The sequence below is a fragment of the Phlebotomus papatasi genome, chromosome 1, assembly GCF_024763615.1.
Source record: "Phlebotomus papatasi isolate M1 chromosome 1, Ppap_2.1, whole genome shotgun sequence".
In the NCBI taxonomy this organism is placed as follows: domain Eukaryota; kingdom Metazoa; phylum Arthropoda; class Insecta; order Diptera; family Psychodidae; genus Phlebotomus; species Phlebotomus papatasi.
This window is the reverse complement of record NC_077222.1, coordinates 52,331,710-52,347,624: the sequence shown is the minus strand read 5'-3', so window position 1 is coordinate 52,347,624 and position 15,915 is coordinate 52,331,710.

Here is a 15,915-nt window from a genome sequence, read left to right as displayed (position 1 = left end):
GTATTTAAAGTGTCAAGTAGAATGCGATTAAGAAAGTATTTTAAGATTAAGCCAACAATTCATATTCCATCGCAACTTGCGTGTGTAAAGTAAAAAAAAATTGCGATATTTCTAAGCGGAATTTTGGATATGACTAAATATTTTTCTGTATTAATTATTGCAAAGATTTGCTGCAATATTAAATTAATTAAACGAGATCGCACTATGAGACCGACTATTACTTTATTAGGAAACCATTTTCATGATGAATTTCAATTAATTAGTCATTTCAATACGGTTCTCTTTTTTTAATTTCTCACCTCATTTTGTAAATGAGCCTAATTTTAGTTAATTCCATGTGGGAAATTCGGACAATTGACATTCGTTTTTGGAGTCATCAGACCGAGAAGACCGAGAAAAAGATTTAACTGAGCAACAATGAGTGATCACATAACAATCATTGATGGACGCCCACGATATTTTAAATCCAGAATGACATCTGACCTTCAGTCTGCATATTGAGTATTGAATCACCAAAGGTTATTATCATCGCTGAAGGAAATCATTGACCTAACATGAGCCACAACTCGTACATGAGGCATACATACTAATGGATCGAATACGAAGGGACGTGGAGGATTTTAAAACCTTCTAATTCAAATGAATTGTGTAAAGGAGATGTTGAAAATGAAAGTAGGGGAAAATATATGTGGAAAATTCAGTATCAAGTTCAATTGTTCAATATGGATTAAGTGGAATTCAGTGTTATTATGTTTCAGTTTCATCAGCAAAATGTGAAGAGTTAACAGCCAATTAAAAATGCATCACGTTTATTGCTCAGTTTTCTCAGTTGTTTATTCTTCCACAGGTCGAAAACGAAAGTGAACGATTGCTGTATTTTTAATATTTATTGGACTATAAAATCCTCTAAAATGACAGAAAAGAGGTTTTTGGGTACCTTTTTATGCATTTTGCAAAGAGTATTATATATATCTCGAATAAAAATAAATTGAACACTGAAAATTAACCAAGTTTATTCAGAAGAAAACCAGAATTATCAATATATTATTCCGTTTTGGTTATTAAAATCATAACTTTAGACACACGGATCATAACTTTATGACTTATTTAATTTATTATTTATTTATTTATTTATTTTTATAAAAAGTGTTTCTTAAATGTTATTCAGTAATTAAATGTTTTATTCAATGTAATAATTGTAGGGGAGACCGGGGAGGTTTGGGACACTTTTTCATGTTTTGACTTTGAGATACTATTCCAAAAAACCACGATAGTGTATTACATTTTAATGCGGTCTATAGGATACTTATGGGTATTGACTTTATAAAAAGTACTCGATAGAACTTGGAAAACAACTGAATTTTCTTGGAGAAGATAAAACATTTTACTTGACGCTTTGTCCCAAACCTCCCCGATTTGGGGCAGTATGGGACACAAAAGGGGATGTTTGGGACGCGTTTTTTCTCGCATAATTTGTATTACTGGAACACGTTAATTAATTTTAAATACCAGATTAAAAATATTTCTGATAGAAATAAAAATGTTTCATCTTTTATTTACACTTAGAAATTAATATCAATTTTATTTGTACAGTAGAGTCATTTATTGTCAATCAATTATTTAAAGTATTTTCTTCTTATTTTCGATCTACCTTTCTTTTCTTTTTTTATTCTAAATATTGCAATCATGATTATCAAATTCCTCAGGCGAGTAGATTTTCTTGCAACTCTTAGTTTTGAACTCATTGATGGATTCCTGTTTGATTTTACGACAACTGCATTGTACCTGTTTTCTCATTATTTCTCTGAATTAGCTCTCGCCTTGACTTTTCTGGATAACTTGTTCGAGAAATTTTCGAAAAAAATAGTTTTTAACTAGATTGGTCAAAGATCGAATATCCTCTGAAAAGGAATTATTGATTCCCAAGGCATTGATGGTTTAATTGTCCCTGTAGTTAGAGAAATCTGCTCCACTGGTAAACTTTGCACAAGAGGGAGATTTCCAGTAGAAACTGGGCATTACTTTCCATTTTAACAATAAAAAATTGCATACCACCTACAATTTTGTCGAAAATCAACGTCCCATTCATTCCCTTTTAGGTGTCCCAAACATCCTCGCGGGTAGTTTTGGTATTTAAAACCTTTTTGTAAAAAACAAGAGCGTATAATCTCTGAAACTTTTATGAAAATATGTTCCCAGATTACACTGCTACCTAATAAGACAAAAAAGTTTTGATTATATATCGCTGATATAAAATACAAAGAGGAAAACTGAGACGTCAAAATATACAATTTTTATCAATTTTTAAAAAAATGTTCATAGAATTAAAACAATAAAACTGAGGATATCCATTCTTTTAGTCAAGATACATCTTAATATTGCCTACGATACAGTAATGGCTAAATCCCATATATTTCAAAAATTAATTGAAAAAATCGCCTTGTCCCACACTATTCCTGTCCCAAACCTCCCCGGTCTCCCCTATGTATCCCATATAGCCATATATATATAAAGTTTCAAAAAATAAAAAATAAATTATAAGAAGTAAATAAAATCAAATACCGATTTTTTACCGTTACAATGTCGTTCGGGAATGACGCAATAGAGTTGTAAATGCCAAAACTTATCAATTTAATTTAAACCAATTTTTGCCTAAATTAGTTAAGAAATAAATGGTTATATGAGCTATTTAAGTTTAAGCTTTTGAAATTCAAAATATGGATTTATTTTAGAATAAAATATTTCAGATTAACAACTAAAATTAAAGATGTATTTCTTCGAAACTTCTAATTTTTAGTTATTTAAAAGATTTGCCCAACCAGCTTAACCATTAAAAAAAATCTAAAAGTTCTATATTTCTATTTCGTCTCCGTTATTGTTAGACTTGTGATAAATTAGCTTGAATTTCTCAACTAAAGAAATATGATATTTTAACATTAAAGATCTTTAACCACATAATGTGAATGAGAATTTTAAAGCCGATTTAAAATTAAAAGATTTATTTCCTTATTATCGAAGGGATTATATTAATTTCGGAAGACGTCCAGAAAAGGGATCAACCTCTAAGATGAGATCATCTGATTTTCGCAATCTTTGAAACCATTTGAAACCGATTTTTATTAAGTGCAACCAAATAAACCATCAAAACATGTTATTTGCAACTACGATTTTAATATTTTTCCAAAATTCAAATAAACAATACTTAGGGTAAGGGCTCATACTTTTGACCAGTCTGCTTATAAGCATCGAAGTTCCAAGTTTGAAGTGCGATGTTTTCAATACTAATTGACTTTTTTATTACTCTCTTTTCAGAAGGGTTGTTTAGAAACTTGGCAAACTATTTATAGTCTTATTTTTACTAGAATTAGTTTTAATACGTTTAAAAATGAATTGATATGTAGAGGTGAATTTGACTCTTATTTTGGACAACTTGTTTATTAATTTGGACAACTTGGCTGTAAATTCGGACAGCTAATCCGACTCAACAGGATGCCCATTGTTCTTCATTTCATAAACCAGTCTTACCAAGTCCTCTTTCTGTTCATGTAAGGGAAACGTAAAATGTCACAAGAAGCTCGGAAATTTTCCATATCATTCATTAAAGTGAGTTGACTTAGGTACTCCAAGTACGTGAGGATCGCTCATTCCCTGGCCTTTCCGGGAGCCTTTCAAGGTATTTCTCGCTACGTCTCTTTCGTAGAGATGATGCTCCTTTGTTTCTTCAGGCATTTGTCCAACCTAGTCATCACAAAAGCTAACTTTACGAAATTTTGTGAATTTTGTGAGACAAACACCTGTCCAAAATAAGGAGTATCACCTCACTGGTGAATGTCTTAAAAAAATTCCCATTTTTCACACGAAAAATCTAATTCACAAGGCAAATCAAGACAATCACTACTAACGTGAATCAACACAATATTCAATAATATCACTCAAAAAAAAGCGAAGAAACATTGTTAGTACTTCACCACAGCTAAATAAGAACTGAAGTAAACACGAAGTTCTGTCATATTTCTCGTAAGCAATTGCTCACACTGAATTTTCAACAAAACAATTTTAACTCAAATCATATTCGAAATTTAACGTATTTAGTGTTAAAATCTTCCAAAAAGAACAAATATTTAGATAGAATTCATTATTCATCAAATATTGGAATAAAAATCCATAATTTTAATCAATTTATTTTTAGTGTCCAATTTTATCCTCAAATTGTCCAAAATAAGAAACTGGACAAAATTATGAGCCTTTCCCCTATTTATTCGATTTAAATTTTGGAATTTTTTTTAAAGAACAAATAGATTTAAGGGATTTAAGTGAATGCTTCTTGGCAAAAACGATGCAAGATGCTATAACTATTTCATTGCATAAAATGAGGTAAGTAAACATAAATAATGAAGTTAAATTCGTATATAAACGCTTTCTTTTTTTTAATTAATGAAAATCGTATATAAACTTATCTAGATATCATTTTGAGCTGGAGCAATAATATAAAATAATAAGCGCTAGTTTTAGAAATAAAAAATCGTAATACTTAAATACCTTTAATTAAAAATAAAGCAATAGAGAAACGGAGGCTAAATCAGTTATGAATTAAGTTCAGAGTAGGGAAAGGCTTTCAGACCTTGCACACATTCTATCTTCGAACACTTCATATTTTCCCCATATTACTTTAATCTGAACTTAGTTTTTTTTTTTAGAAAATGTGTGACTTAATACTGGCTTATTAAAATACATTGCCACTAGGTCAGATTCATTAAAGAAAAATGGGAAAAAACTGAAATGTTAGAATCCATAGCGTGTACGAACCTGACAAACATCCCCAAAGATTATTTTTGTTTATCTCAAAAGGAATTTTTAAAATAAGCTTTTATTCATTGTAACATTCATTTAGCAATTTAATTCAGATTTAATTTTCAAAAATTTGTTAAAGAAAACTTCACTTCCTTTTTTTCTAGCCCCAGTTTCCTCTATTTCGTTTCTACGAGAGCGCATAAAATATTGAACACACACTGAGAGAAATCCGAAACAGAAAAAATAACATTCCGGAAATGTTTATTTTACCCTGCAGTATTGATCCGAAATCGGTGTAAATATTACACTTTTAGGTGTATTAGGGGTTAAAGTTACCCTTTTTCATGTTAATTTTACCCTTAAAAAGATGTAAAATTAACATTAAAAAATGTTGATATATTTTTAAACCTAAAAAGTGTTACAGTTATGATGAAAAAAAGTTAATCGCACCCCCGTTTTTTTCTCAGTGTAGAGATTCTATTGATTCACATACAAAATTTCTTTCAAAACGAATTTACAAAATAAAACAATATTTTCGACTTTAGGTCATAAAATTTGAAGAAATTAATGTACTGACACGCTTTTCGGAGACACATCTAAGTCTCTGTGTCTTTCTTCATTCCATGAGGTGATGTAATTAATTAAAACTTTGTAAAATTCTCGTCTGAACATACCGACAAAACATTATTGCCGGTAAAATTTTGGATTAAGAGGAAAGAGGTCAAAAAGATTTAACTTAAACATTATCTCGAAATGTAAATCATCTTAATTTGCATATTTTTTTAAAAAAATTTTATGCAATATTATAAAAAGTAATATTTGTAAGACCCTTCTCTATGAAAAATTTGAGAGTATCATATTATTTGGTCATAATGATCACGCTTAGTTTAACTTATGTCCACTTGATCGGTCAATAACCGGTCTGTAAGCCTCATAAGATTTTAATCAATCATGTTATCGAGACTTAATCTATTGATTGAGTCAAATCTAGCGATTATGCTACTTCTGAAAAATAAATGCACAATATGCTCTTGAACATATTGCACAAGTTTCAAAGGTCCATTGCGTAAAATCATATAAATTCTTGATCTTCTGGGTAATTCTGCGCATTCCGTCAAAAGACCCTGAAACTGTTTGGCTCTTGCTCAAATTAGTGAATGGTTTCCAGGTGAAAAAGAGTGTTTATTTTGGATTGCACTGCCCTACATTGTGATTGTAGTCAGATGTGGTGAGAAAGAATTTCTGTATAGTAAATGCTGCAAAAGGTAGAGTTACAAAGTGTCCCAAATAGCAATAAGTCAACTTATTAATGAAATTAATAATTTATACACCTCCCACCTTTTAAATTTGTAACAGAGGGGCTTTTGTTGGAAGTCGATGGATGTATGCAAGAAATTCGACAGTCAGTCGGTGCTTTCCATTCCACCTGATCGTACGTATTTTTGTCGTGTTTCTCATGGTTAACACCCGCGAAAAGAGACGCGTGAAATTACAGGAATTTCTACAGTGCACTCACCTGGTGTTTTCTCATTTAGAATAATTGCATACAGAAGTGCGTGAAAAAGCGGAAGAAAACCATATTCTCCAGGCACAACTTCCTCCTTTGAGTTTTCTGTGAGACAAGAAAGAAGAAAAAAGTGATATTTGAAGTGAAGAAAAGAAAAACTTTTATACCATAATGCATAAATTATCAATTCTTGACCACTTTCTCTGCCAACAACACGGGCAAATCCACCAACTAGCCGTGAATATGTGATTCAGAAGAGCCCCTTGTGTACACCAACGAATTTTCAAAGTGATGGCCCCCCAAGTTTGATGCTCCAAGTGACGCAATTTGCATCTCCAAAGCATAATTTTCAAATTCACCAAGTGTTAAGTAATTCAACCATTTGATGCGCCATAAAGCACCAAGATGCGAAATATCATCAAACCTTGATTAAGTCAAAACTATGTCGTTCATCCAAATGATCTTCAAAGTAGGTTTCTGCCATCAACTTTTTCACACACGCTCAACACTAAAGCCTGGCGCAATTCTTTGTTTTGTTAAATCTCTCTCAAGTCTCCCATGGCGAATAAATAATCATCTTCAAGTCGCACATTGAGTTGGGAACTGAGTGGAAATGGCCAATATTGTAGTGGCAATTATTGTATACAATAGAAGATAAGATCGATTAACCTTGCACAGGGTTCAATGGACAATTAAAAAAAGCGTCTTCAACTGGGACAAAATAGCAATTTGTTGTATAAGATGTTTTTCTCGCTTTTAGCAAAATCATTAACCATAGAGATTTGTGAAGGTAAAGGTCTTACTTAAGTGATTAACCCTTTAAGGACAAACCATATGTGACCCTCAAATCCTCAAAAAAAAAATATTTTTATAATATTTCAATTCAATAAATTAAATTGTTTTTAAAAGGACTAAATGCTTAGACAGACTAACCTCTTTCGTATCATATAAGGCTCTAGGATTCCCAAAGTATCATATAAATAGAATAGATACTCTGAACAAAAAAAGACATTTTTAAGAATGTTTAGAATATAGAGGAAACTGGGATACGTGAACATAAGGTAACACTGATTTTTATTTCTTAGAGGAAATCACGATACGTTCGAACGACTCAAACTTCGAAAAAATCATTTTTTTTTCAATATGTTTTTTTTATGAATTTCACCCATTGTATTACTATATTGTAATAGATAATCCAATGCCTCAAATTTCCAGAAAAGAGCCATGAGTTAAGGGGTTACATGGGTCTCTCAGGTCAAAAAAAAATATTTTTTTTTTAATTTTATAGTATAACATTTGAAAAATATTTTCTGAAAATTTCAAGTCAATCGGAGTAAAACTCTCGGAGGTAGAGCAGTTTTAGTTATCATTCCGCCCGCGTGCGCGTATTGTTGTAAAACTTTAAACGCGTTTTTCACAAAGCACCGTTTTACAATGCGGTAGTCAAGATTACTCAGAGTCTACTGTACCAATCTTTCTGAAATTTTGCATACTTGTTTTGAGAAGTATCATGTCTAGTGTTTGAATGAAGGATTTGCACTTCCTTTAATCAGAACCATTTTTACAATAAAATTACAATACAAAATGTGTTAAAAAATAGAATAAAATTGATACTTTTTTAAAAAAAAAACTTTTGCCAAAAATCCAAATTTTGTATTTTTCAAAAATCATTCATTTATCCAGGAGTCCAACTAATCCTCTAACAGAATATATTAGGTTTTTAGATTTCAGATGAACCTACTGGGAGAAATCCTGCCTACCACATGGTCTGTTTTTTTGAGGAATGGTTCCGAAAATCAGTTACCAACGGTCGAATTTTCAAAATTTTTCAAATTTTTTTTCTTAATTATCTTCTAAAGCTACTCTTTCATATCCCAAAAGTTAAAAAATGTTGGAATAAATCATTATCAGAAAAAAGCCTATTTTTGATTTGGGAGATCCATGTAACCCCTTAAATTCATTGAAAACATAGAAAAAATGAGTTATCCGATGCTTGAATCCCCCGAAGGTAGCGGGCTTTCCCCTACTTGGACTATGATAATGTTGGGTGCTATCCTGTGTCCGGTGGTGCCCCATTTTCCCCTATAAAAATCTGATTCTTGTTACAAAGTACAAAATTTTCTGAATCTAGAATATTCTTTGCAAGAGTGCAATTAATTCCTAAGCTGACATATTTTAGAGAAAAAATCGTTAGATTTTATTGGCTTAAAGCCCTAAATGAAAATTCAAAACCAGATTCGTAAACTGCCGTGACTGCTAAAAATCAGAAAATAATTTTTACAAGAAATTCAGTAATTTAAATTTTACTGAAAGGAGTTTATTGAAATTTAAAAAATATTTTTGAAAAACACTTTAATGTTGGGGGGAAGTGAGGTTCCTTTGAATTGGGGCATTATTGATAATAGGGGGAGGCTTTGAACTTTCGCATACAAAAATGATGTTCAAGTTCAGTGATTTTTTCTGACTACCATGCAAACTGTATGGATTCTCCAACTATGCCAAAAAAATGTCTTACTTATAAGGTTTATAATCCCACCAAACAAAATTCCAGGAAATCCTTAGATTTTCCTCCAGAGGAAAATGAATATTTAATGGCGATTTATCCGATAGATGAATCAAGTTTCTACTATCGCACACGATTCACGCCATCATTGAACACCCCATTTTCACCGTAAATTTTGCACCGGACACTAAAAGTTGCACATCATTGTTTAAAGGGAACTCTAATCTACTTGATTAAACCATTTTTATATAGAATAAAACATTTTAATATCACTTTTTTGGAACTTTTCTGAGAGATGTTTTATTGACATTAAAAACCATTTTTTTGATTGGTTCTACGAGAATTTCACTCCGGAAACGGTTAAATCTGATGAATACTTTCTTAAAAAGTCCAAATATCACCAAATTTACACGAATCAATAAGTTTTTAAAGCTAAAAATTGACTAAAACTCTGCAAGCGAGAAGACCACACAAGATTCCCCCATTCCTCCACGGAGCCGGATATGCACAAAAACGTTTGAATGCGCATCCAATGATGCGATTTCTCTGTTCCTGCAGCTGCAGGAATCGGGATTTAGCACAGATATTGAGCTTCAGCAGGTGAACAAGCTAAAATTTTCACAAAACAGCTTCTCACGGACAATTTCTTTTCTTTGTCATGCAAAACAACACAATAGTGAGGTTATGTCAAAGATTGTCAAAAAACCAGTTGTAAACTGTATGAGCTTATTGCAGATGTGATTCTTTCATTGCACATTCAGTTTGTGCAAGCTTGAAAAATATTTTTATATCAAAGAAATGCAAAATTGCTTAATAATTACTCAACTGCAGCCTATTTGAGTCAAATTACTTCTTGTTTATCAACTTTACGATTTTTAAGTTTTCCTTTTTAGTGGTGGATCAAATCGGTAGATTACAATAGATGTGAATATGAGGGATCGTATCTAAAATGAAGTTTCCTGGAAAATATCTGAAAGAAGCAGTCTTCTATGTGCGATCGATGAATCTGAGTCAAGTTTGTGAATTTTGTTCCACCCACAAAAAGTGCCTGTTCAGCCTAAAAGATTTTTACATAAATCTGATTCCTAATAACCCTTCTACCCTTTGTGATAGTAGTTTTTCAGAAAAGTGATATTAATTCTGCACAATCGTATGAAATATTGCACAGCAAAATTACAGTTTTGGACCTGTTTTTATTTTTTGTTTCCTGAAACTAGGAAAAAAGGATTAGACTCTCAATTTTTTCAGGAAAGATGGGATTTAAGGTTAGCTATTACAATATATAGCCATATGTGAGATTCATAAAGGAATATGGGAGAAATATGAAGTGTCTGAAGGTAGCGTATGTGCGAACGATCAAAGCCTCCCCCTAGACTCTTTTCTCTTATTTTTCAATTGAACTGAACCTTACCGTGATAAAATTTAGCTCTACAGACCAACAACAAAGCTAAATTTTATTAAGATAAAGCTCAGTTCCACTTAAAAATAAGTGAAAAAAGGCCAATTTTAAAGATTCCCCAATTCAAAAGTTCCCCACTTTCCCCTAATTGTAATAAATGGAAAAAAATACATTTTTAGTCACCTCTAAAGGATTAATCCAAACACAAAATTTGCAAAATTAATAGAAAAGATAATTAGGAAGAAAATTTATTTATCACTTTACTAATATTGTCCATTTTGGAAGGCATCTTCAAGAGTGTAATCCGAATAAGTACTATTCTGAGTTTTTCTTGATTTACAATCACCATCAAAAGTTCTGAATATAGTGAGGAACACAATTAACGCTAGGAAGTCGGAGTTCAAGTTTAAACTTTGAAACGGAAAACTAATCAGAAATTCTCTGCATACTGCACATATAACTTGTAAAATCTCTTCCGACTATCCAAAAACAGCCACCATATAGCCCTGTAGATGCCACGCCATTTGAATGCCCAAGAGAATTAATTTGCATATCATTTGATTATCGCACTAACGCTATTAGGTCTCTTTTATGCGTGGCTATGGTCAGTATCACTGATTTATTTAACTGTGGCTCTCACGCCACCCCCACTTAAAGTTTAATTACTCTTCTCTTTTACAATATCAGCTGTGAGTGGTTTCGCACAAAATATTTCAATAAATTCCTTTGTTTCAGGAAGAAGTTTCTGAAATTAGGAAATTCAGGGGATGTTATAAAACCTTTGCGTGTTTAGTCCGTCTCCTACTGACCTGTATGTTATGTTACTAAATTCACGCCATCGGCGATCAAAGTTATAAAAATTACAAAATCATTCCGGATAGTACAAAATGATATGTCGTGTAAAGTTTGAGTTGAGGTAGTGAATTTATTTTCTTACACGCTTTGGCTATTGGTTTTATTGAGCATCATTTACTGGGGATCTTTATCAAGGTGGTATATTCAATTTTTTCGAAATATTGTTGATCTTGAAGATATAATAATACTTTCATACGGCATTTTTGCTTTGATTCACTTTTTAGCCTCTTGACATTAACGTTTATAAAATCAAATCAAATATAAATTGTCTTTTTTGCATTATACTCGACTTTTATAACGGTCGTAAAGCGCGTTAGGATTCAATATTCTTTTCGGTCTTGACCCTTTAAGAAATACGATGATGTAATTACGCATAAAAGTTATTTCTTTTTTTTTTAAATTCAAAATTTATTTATTTAAGCACATTAATAGTATAATTTTATTAAACTTAGAGAAAAATAAATTTAATCCTTCCAAGACGAAGGGGTCAGAAATTGAAAGAAAAAAGGTTCTTTTGTCTATTTGAATAAAAACAAAGCTTTATGGTCGTAAGAAAAAGAATAATAAATTTTTATTCCTTAATATAGTTGTTATTAGTTCATATCGTTCAATCAATACTATACAGTGAAATTTTTTCAAGTTAACTTTAAACGGAACAAATAAAAAAATAGTTAAAGGAACTAAATTTATGTCAGAAAGTTAGCTAAGAAATATTAAAATTTAATAAATGAGTGGAGTTTTTCGTTAGAAACTCTTCGTCGAATTTTCAAAAGATTTTTCAATTATGGCACCTTTAACCCTTATCGGTGATCTAAACAGTTATGATATTCTCAAGAATTGAAGAATTTCTCAAAACCTTTCATTTGTGGCATTGCATTTGTAATAAAATTCCAACATTTAGTTTAGAACGATTATTATTCTTAAAGTTTTTATTTTCGAATGCTAAAAACACTCGTGGTCCGTATTTTGGGAAAAATAGTCAGTTGGCAAGTAAGAAAAATCACATTTGGTCAATAAAATGTTTAAGGTCAGTTAAACCGTAATTTTGTTAATAAAACATTCAGTTTTATCAGACAAGAGTTTAATTTGTAATAAGTCATTTTGATCTGGTCAGTAAAAACCGATTTTGAACAGTAATAAGCTCTGGCACACCTTTTAGATCAGGAATTTATGAAGTCAAAATTCGACTCTCTTTCTTTCCCACACGCTTTGTATATGTCTATCTCATTCTCTCGTACTCTTCTTCTTCTTCTTTTAAACATCACACCAAATTCAATTTAGCTCAATCGAATTTGAAGAGCAAAAGAATGAGATAGACATTGCAAAATGTGTGAGAAAGAAAGGAATGCGAATTTCGACTTCACGAAATTTTCCTGATCTAAAAGGTATTCCGGAGCTATAAAAGATCAATTTGCGTCAGTAAAAGGTCAATTTTAGAAGATTCAATTTTTTACTGAAAAATAACTGACCTTACACGGCTTTTATTTACTGACCAAAATGATTCTTCTTTTCACTGACTAAAATTAATTCTTTTTTCTGGTCAAAGTCGTTTTCTTATGCTCCAGTACCTTTTTGATCAGGAAAATTTCAAGAAGTCAAAATTCATATTCCTTTCTCTATTAATAGTTTTGCATATGTCTATCCTACTCTATAGCAGTCTTCTTTTTCTTTTGAAAGTTACACTAAATTGAATTTAGTTCAGTCCAATTTTGAGACCGAAAGAGTGGTTTTGATAAAGAAAGGGTTGTGGATTTTAATTTCATGAAAGTTCCTTATCTAAAAGGTGTGTCAGAATCTTTAAGGAAAAAATTTGCTTTTTTCCTAACTTTAAATGGAATTTCACTGCTCACTTTAAAATAAAAGATCCTTTTTACTAGTCAAATTTGCTATTTTATGCCCACGGTACACCATTTAGATCAGAAAAATTTCATGACATTAAAAATTCTCATATCTACCATCTTCATTTGGCATTCAAATAGAATTTTTTGATTTTCAAAAGAACAAAAAATAGGGTAAACGTTTGCAAAATGTTTGAGAATGAAAGCGGTGTATGTGAATTTTTGATTTCATGTAATTTGCCTGATGTAAGAGATATGCTGGAGCGACTCAAGCCATTACTGGCCTCTTTTACCAAAAGTATGTACCTTGTACCTCCTATTTTGCTGCAGCTTTAAAAAATGAGAGACAGTTTAGACTAATTACATTAAAATTACAACTCAACCATCAGGGCGTTAAAGCTGTCTAATGTCTAGTCATCAGATCTATGAGAAGTATTACAAACTCTGTACATCAAAGAATTCACTTAACTCAAGTGATAAAACGCGCATCCTAAAATCAGTGGAACAACCGAAGCGAATCCAAATCGTTTATTCTGTTGAAAGAACCATTGTCAAGGTGAAGAACAGTAATAGGACGCAAACAAAGATAGAAAAGTTCTTAATAGATACCCCCATGACAAAGAGAATGTTTTGGTGTTTACAATTTTGGAACAGCCAAATATCAATAAAAACAATTAAATTATTCAACAGGAAGCATCCAATTTGTAGGCATTTTTTATAGAACAACAAATTTGAATACATTCACTTATTTTAAAAATTCCGGGAACATTAGTCATTGCAAAATATCATTTCTTTCCGTAATGAAATGAGCAAATATTTGATTAAATGCGATACGGTCTCCAAAGAATTGTGTGTTGTTTCTTTTATTTTTGGAAGTAACACTTTATATACTAAATTAATATGCATATTAGTTTTGAAATTGTGAATTTTGCAAGATGATAGTGACCTCATGATTAGACTGGTTTAGAGTTTAATTAAAATTCAGAATAAATCAGATTTATTGCAAATTTTAAAATTAAATGGAAATACTTTTATGCAAATATTGTTTGAAGAAAAAATATTGAAACAACAAATACCGTAAACAACAGACAATAGCCAGACGGCAATTTTTCTTGAAAATTGCTGTAAATTGCCTCACCGACAGTTTCAAAGGGTGTTGCATTGCTATATTTCGCTGATATAAGTTTTTTTCTTTAGGTTTCGCAAAACTTCTTGAAGGTTTCTCGTAAAATTTCTTATGCCTATTGGAACGGAATCTGTGTAACTTTCCTTTGATTTCTCGTAAAATTTTATGTTTTAATACTTACTTCACTTTTAAAAAACATTTCGTAGAAGCTTTTGAATCCTTCACGAGTAGGGGAAAGTGCGCACTGCGCAGCCCATGCTTTGCACGATCCCAAGCTTTACAATAACTAAATTTTTCCTGTGTTTCTGGATAAATCTGACTCCGCAATATATTTTAAAAACAGGTCACTGTCTCTTACTTTTTAAAACATGGGTGCGATGAGCCACATTTATTGAAAAACAGAGGAAAAATTTAATCATTATAAAGCCTGAGACCGTACAAAGCATAGGCATTTTCCACTACCGCGAAACTACCCTTGGTAACTTTACGTGTTTCTTTTTTTACCATTATCACTTGAATCTACAAAAATTTTATTTAACATGCAGATAAAGCAATTGCATATTCGAGAAACGACATATCTAATTTCCTAAATAATACGTATTTTACCAAGCGTTTAATCTTTTAAGGACGTGAAGGTTAAAAATTGTGTCTAGTCCACTATCACAGAATTGTTGGTTTTTCCTGGACAGGAAAATGAAAAAAATATGACGATTTGTGCGATTCTTGCCCCCGGGGGCAGCGTTCACACGATGGGGGGTTTGGGTTCGTCATTGCTTTTTTTCTCGAAATAAATTTTATCCACAATTAAGAATTATTTTCCTACGGTTATACTGTACCCCCGTGAACCCGCGGAAACTATCACTGCACTAAAAGAAGATCTTTAAAACACTTTTTTCCACATTTTCCGGAGCACTGTGTTTTCTTCCAAATAAATATCGAAAATCGACTAAACTGTCAAAATTAATCGTCTGGTCAGCTGGAATTGCCGGAACATTGTAGAGGTTATGTTAATATTGTTTTGTTTTCCTAAAGGTTGCATAAATTATATTAAGAAAGGTGATAAGCTTCTGTGTTTTTCAGAGTGTTCGAGTAACACTCGCTTTGTGAGTAAAATGTTTGGTTTTCCTAATTCTTATTGCAAATGTTTAAAGTGGCTCATAATTTTTTCGATATCCTTTAGCATGGTAGCAGTTTAGTTAGTGACATTGAGTCCCAGGCTAATGGTGAGCATGTTCACACGGTTCACACTGTGAATAAACGTCGTCTCATGGAGATGGGCAGGAAACTACACGCCTGTCGAAGAGGAAATGTCCAGGATTGTCTCCCTGTGGCTTATGAGGCTTTAGTGAAGTTATGGTTTTCAATCTGAAGTTGCCGGATGTATATGCGAATGCTCACACATTCAGTGTTTGAAACCACACACAGTGTAGTACTTGCGAATTTTCCGGCACCGTGAAAATAATTTCCCTCCGATGCAAAAAGTTATTACGTAAATATCATCTCTAGTATACTCTTCATCCACTGTGTAAGTGATTTTTTTTAGAAATGAGTTTAAATATGAGAAATCAAATGAAATATGTGCCATTAAAATTACCCATTTTGGGCCAATTTTCTATTTGTGATCCTAGCACCTAGGAAAGAAGGTCTTGGCTGCCTATTTTTACAATGAAGATAAGGTTCATAATTATTTAACTTATGGCTAAGAAATTCGGAACCAACTCTTTGGAAATAAAGAGAAAATTCACATCGTTTGAAAGCACACACGTGCGAAGCCTGCCTACATTCCCCTAATATCTTCTTGAATATTTCGGGTATTGCAAAAGTTTTGAAAGTTATGCCAGAATTCTGAAGAACTTTCGGATTTCGTAAAACTTTTCAATGAACAAATCCGGTGAT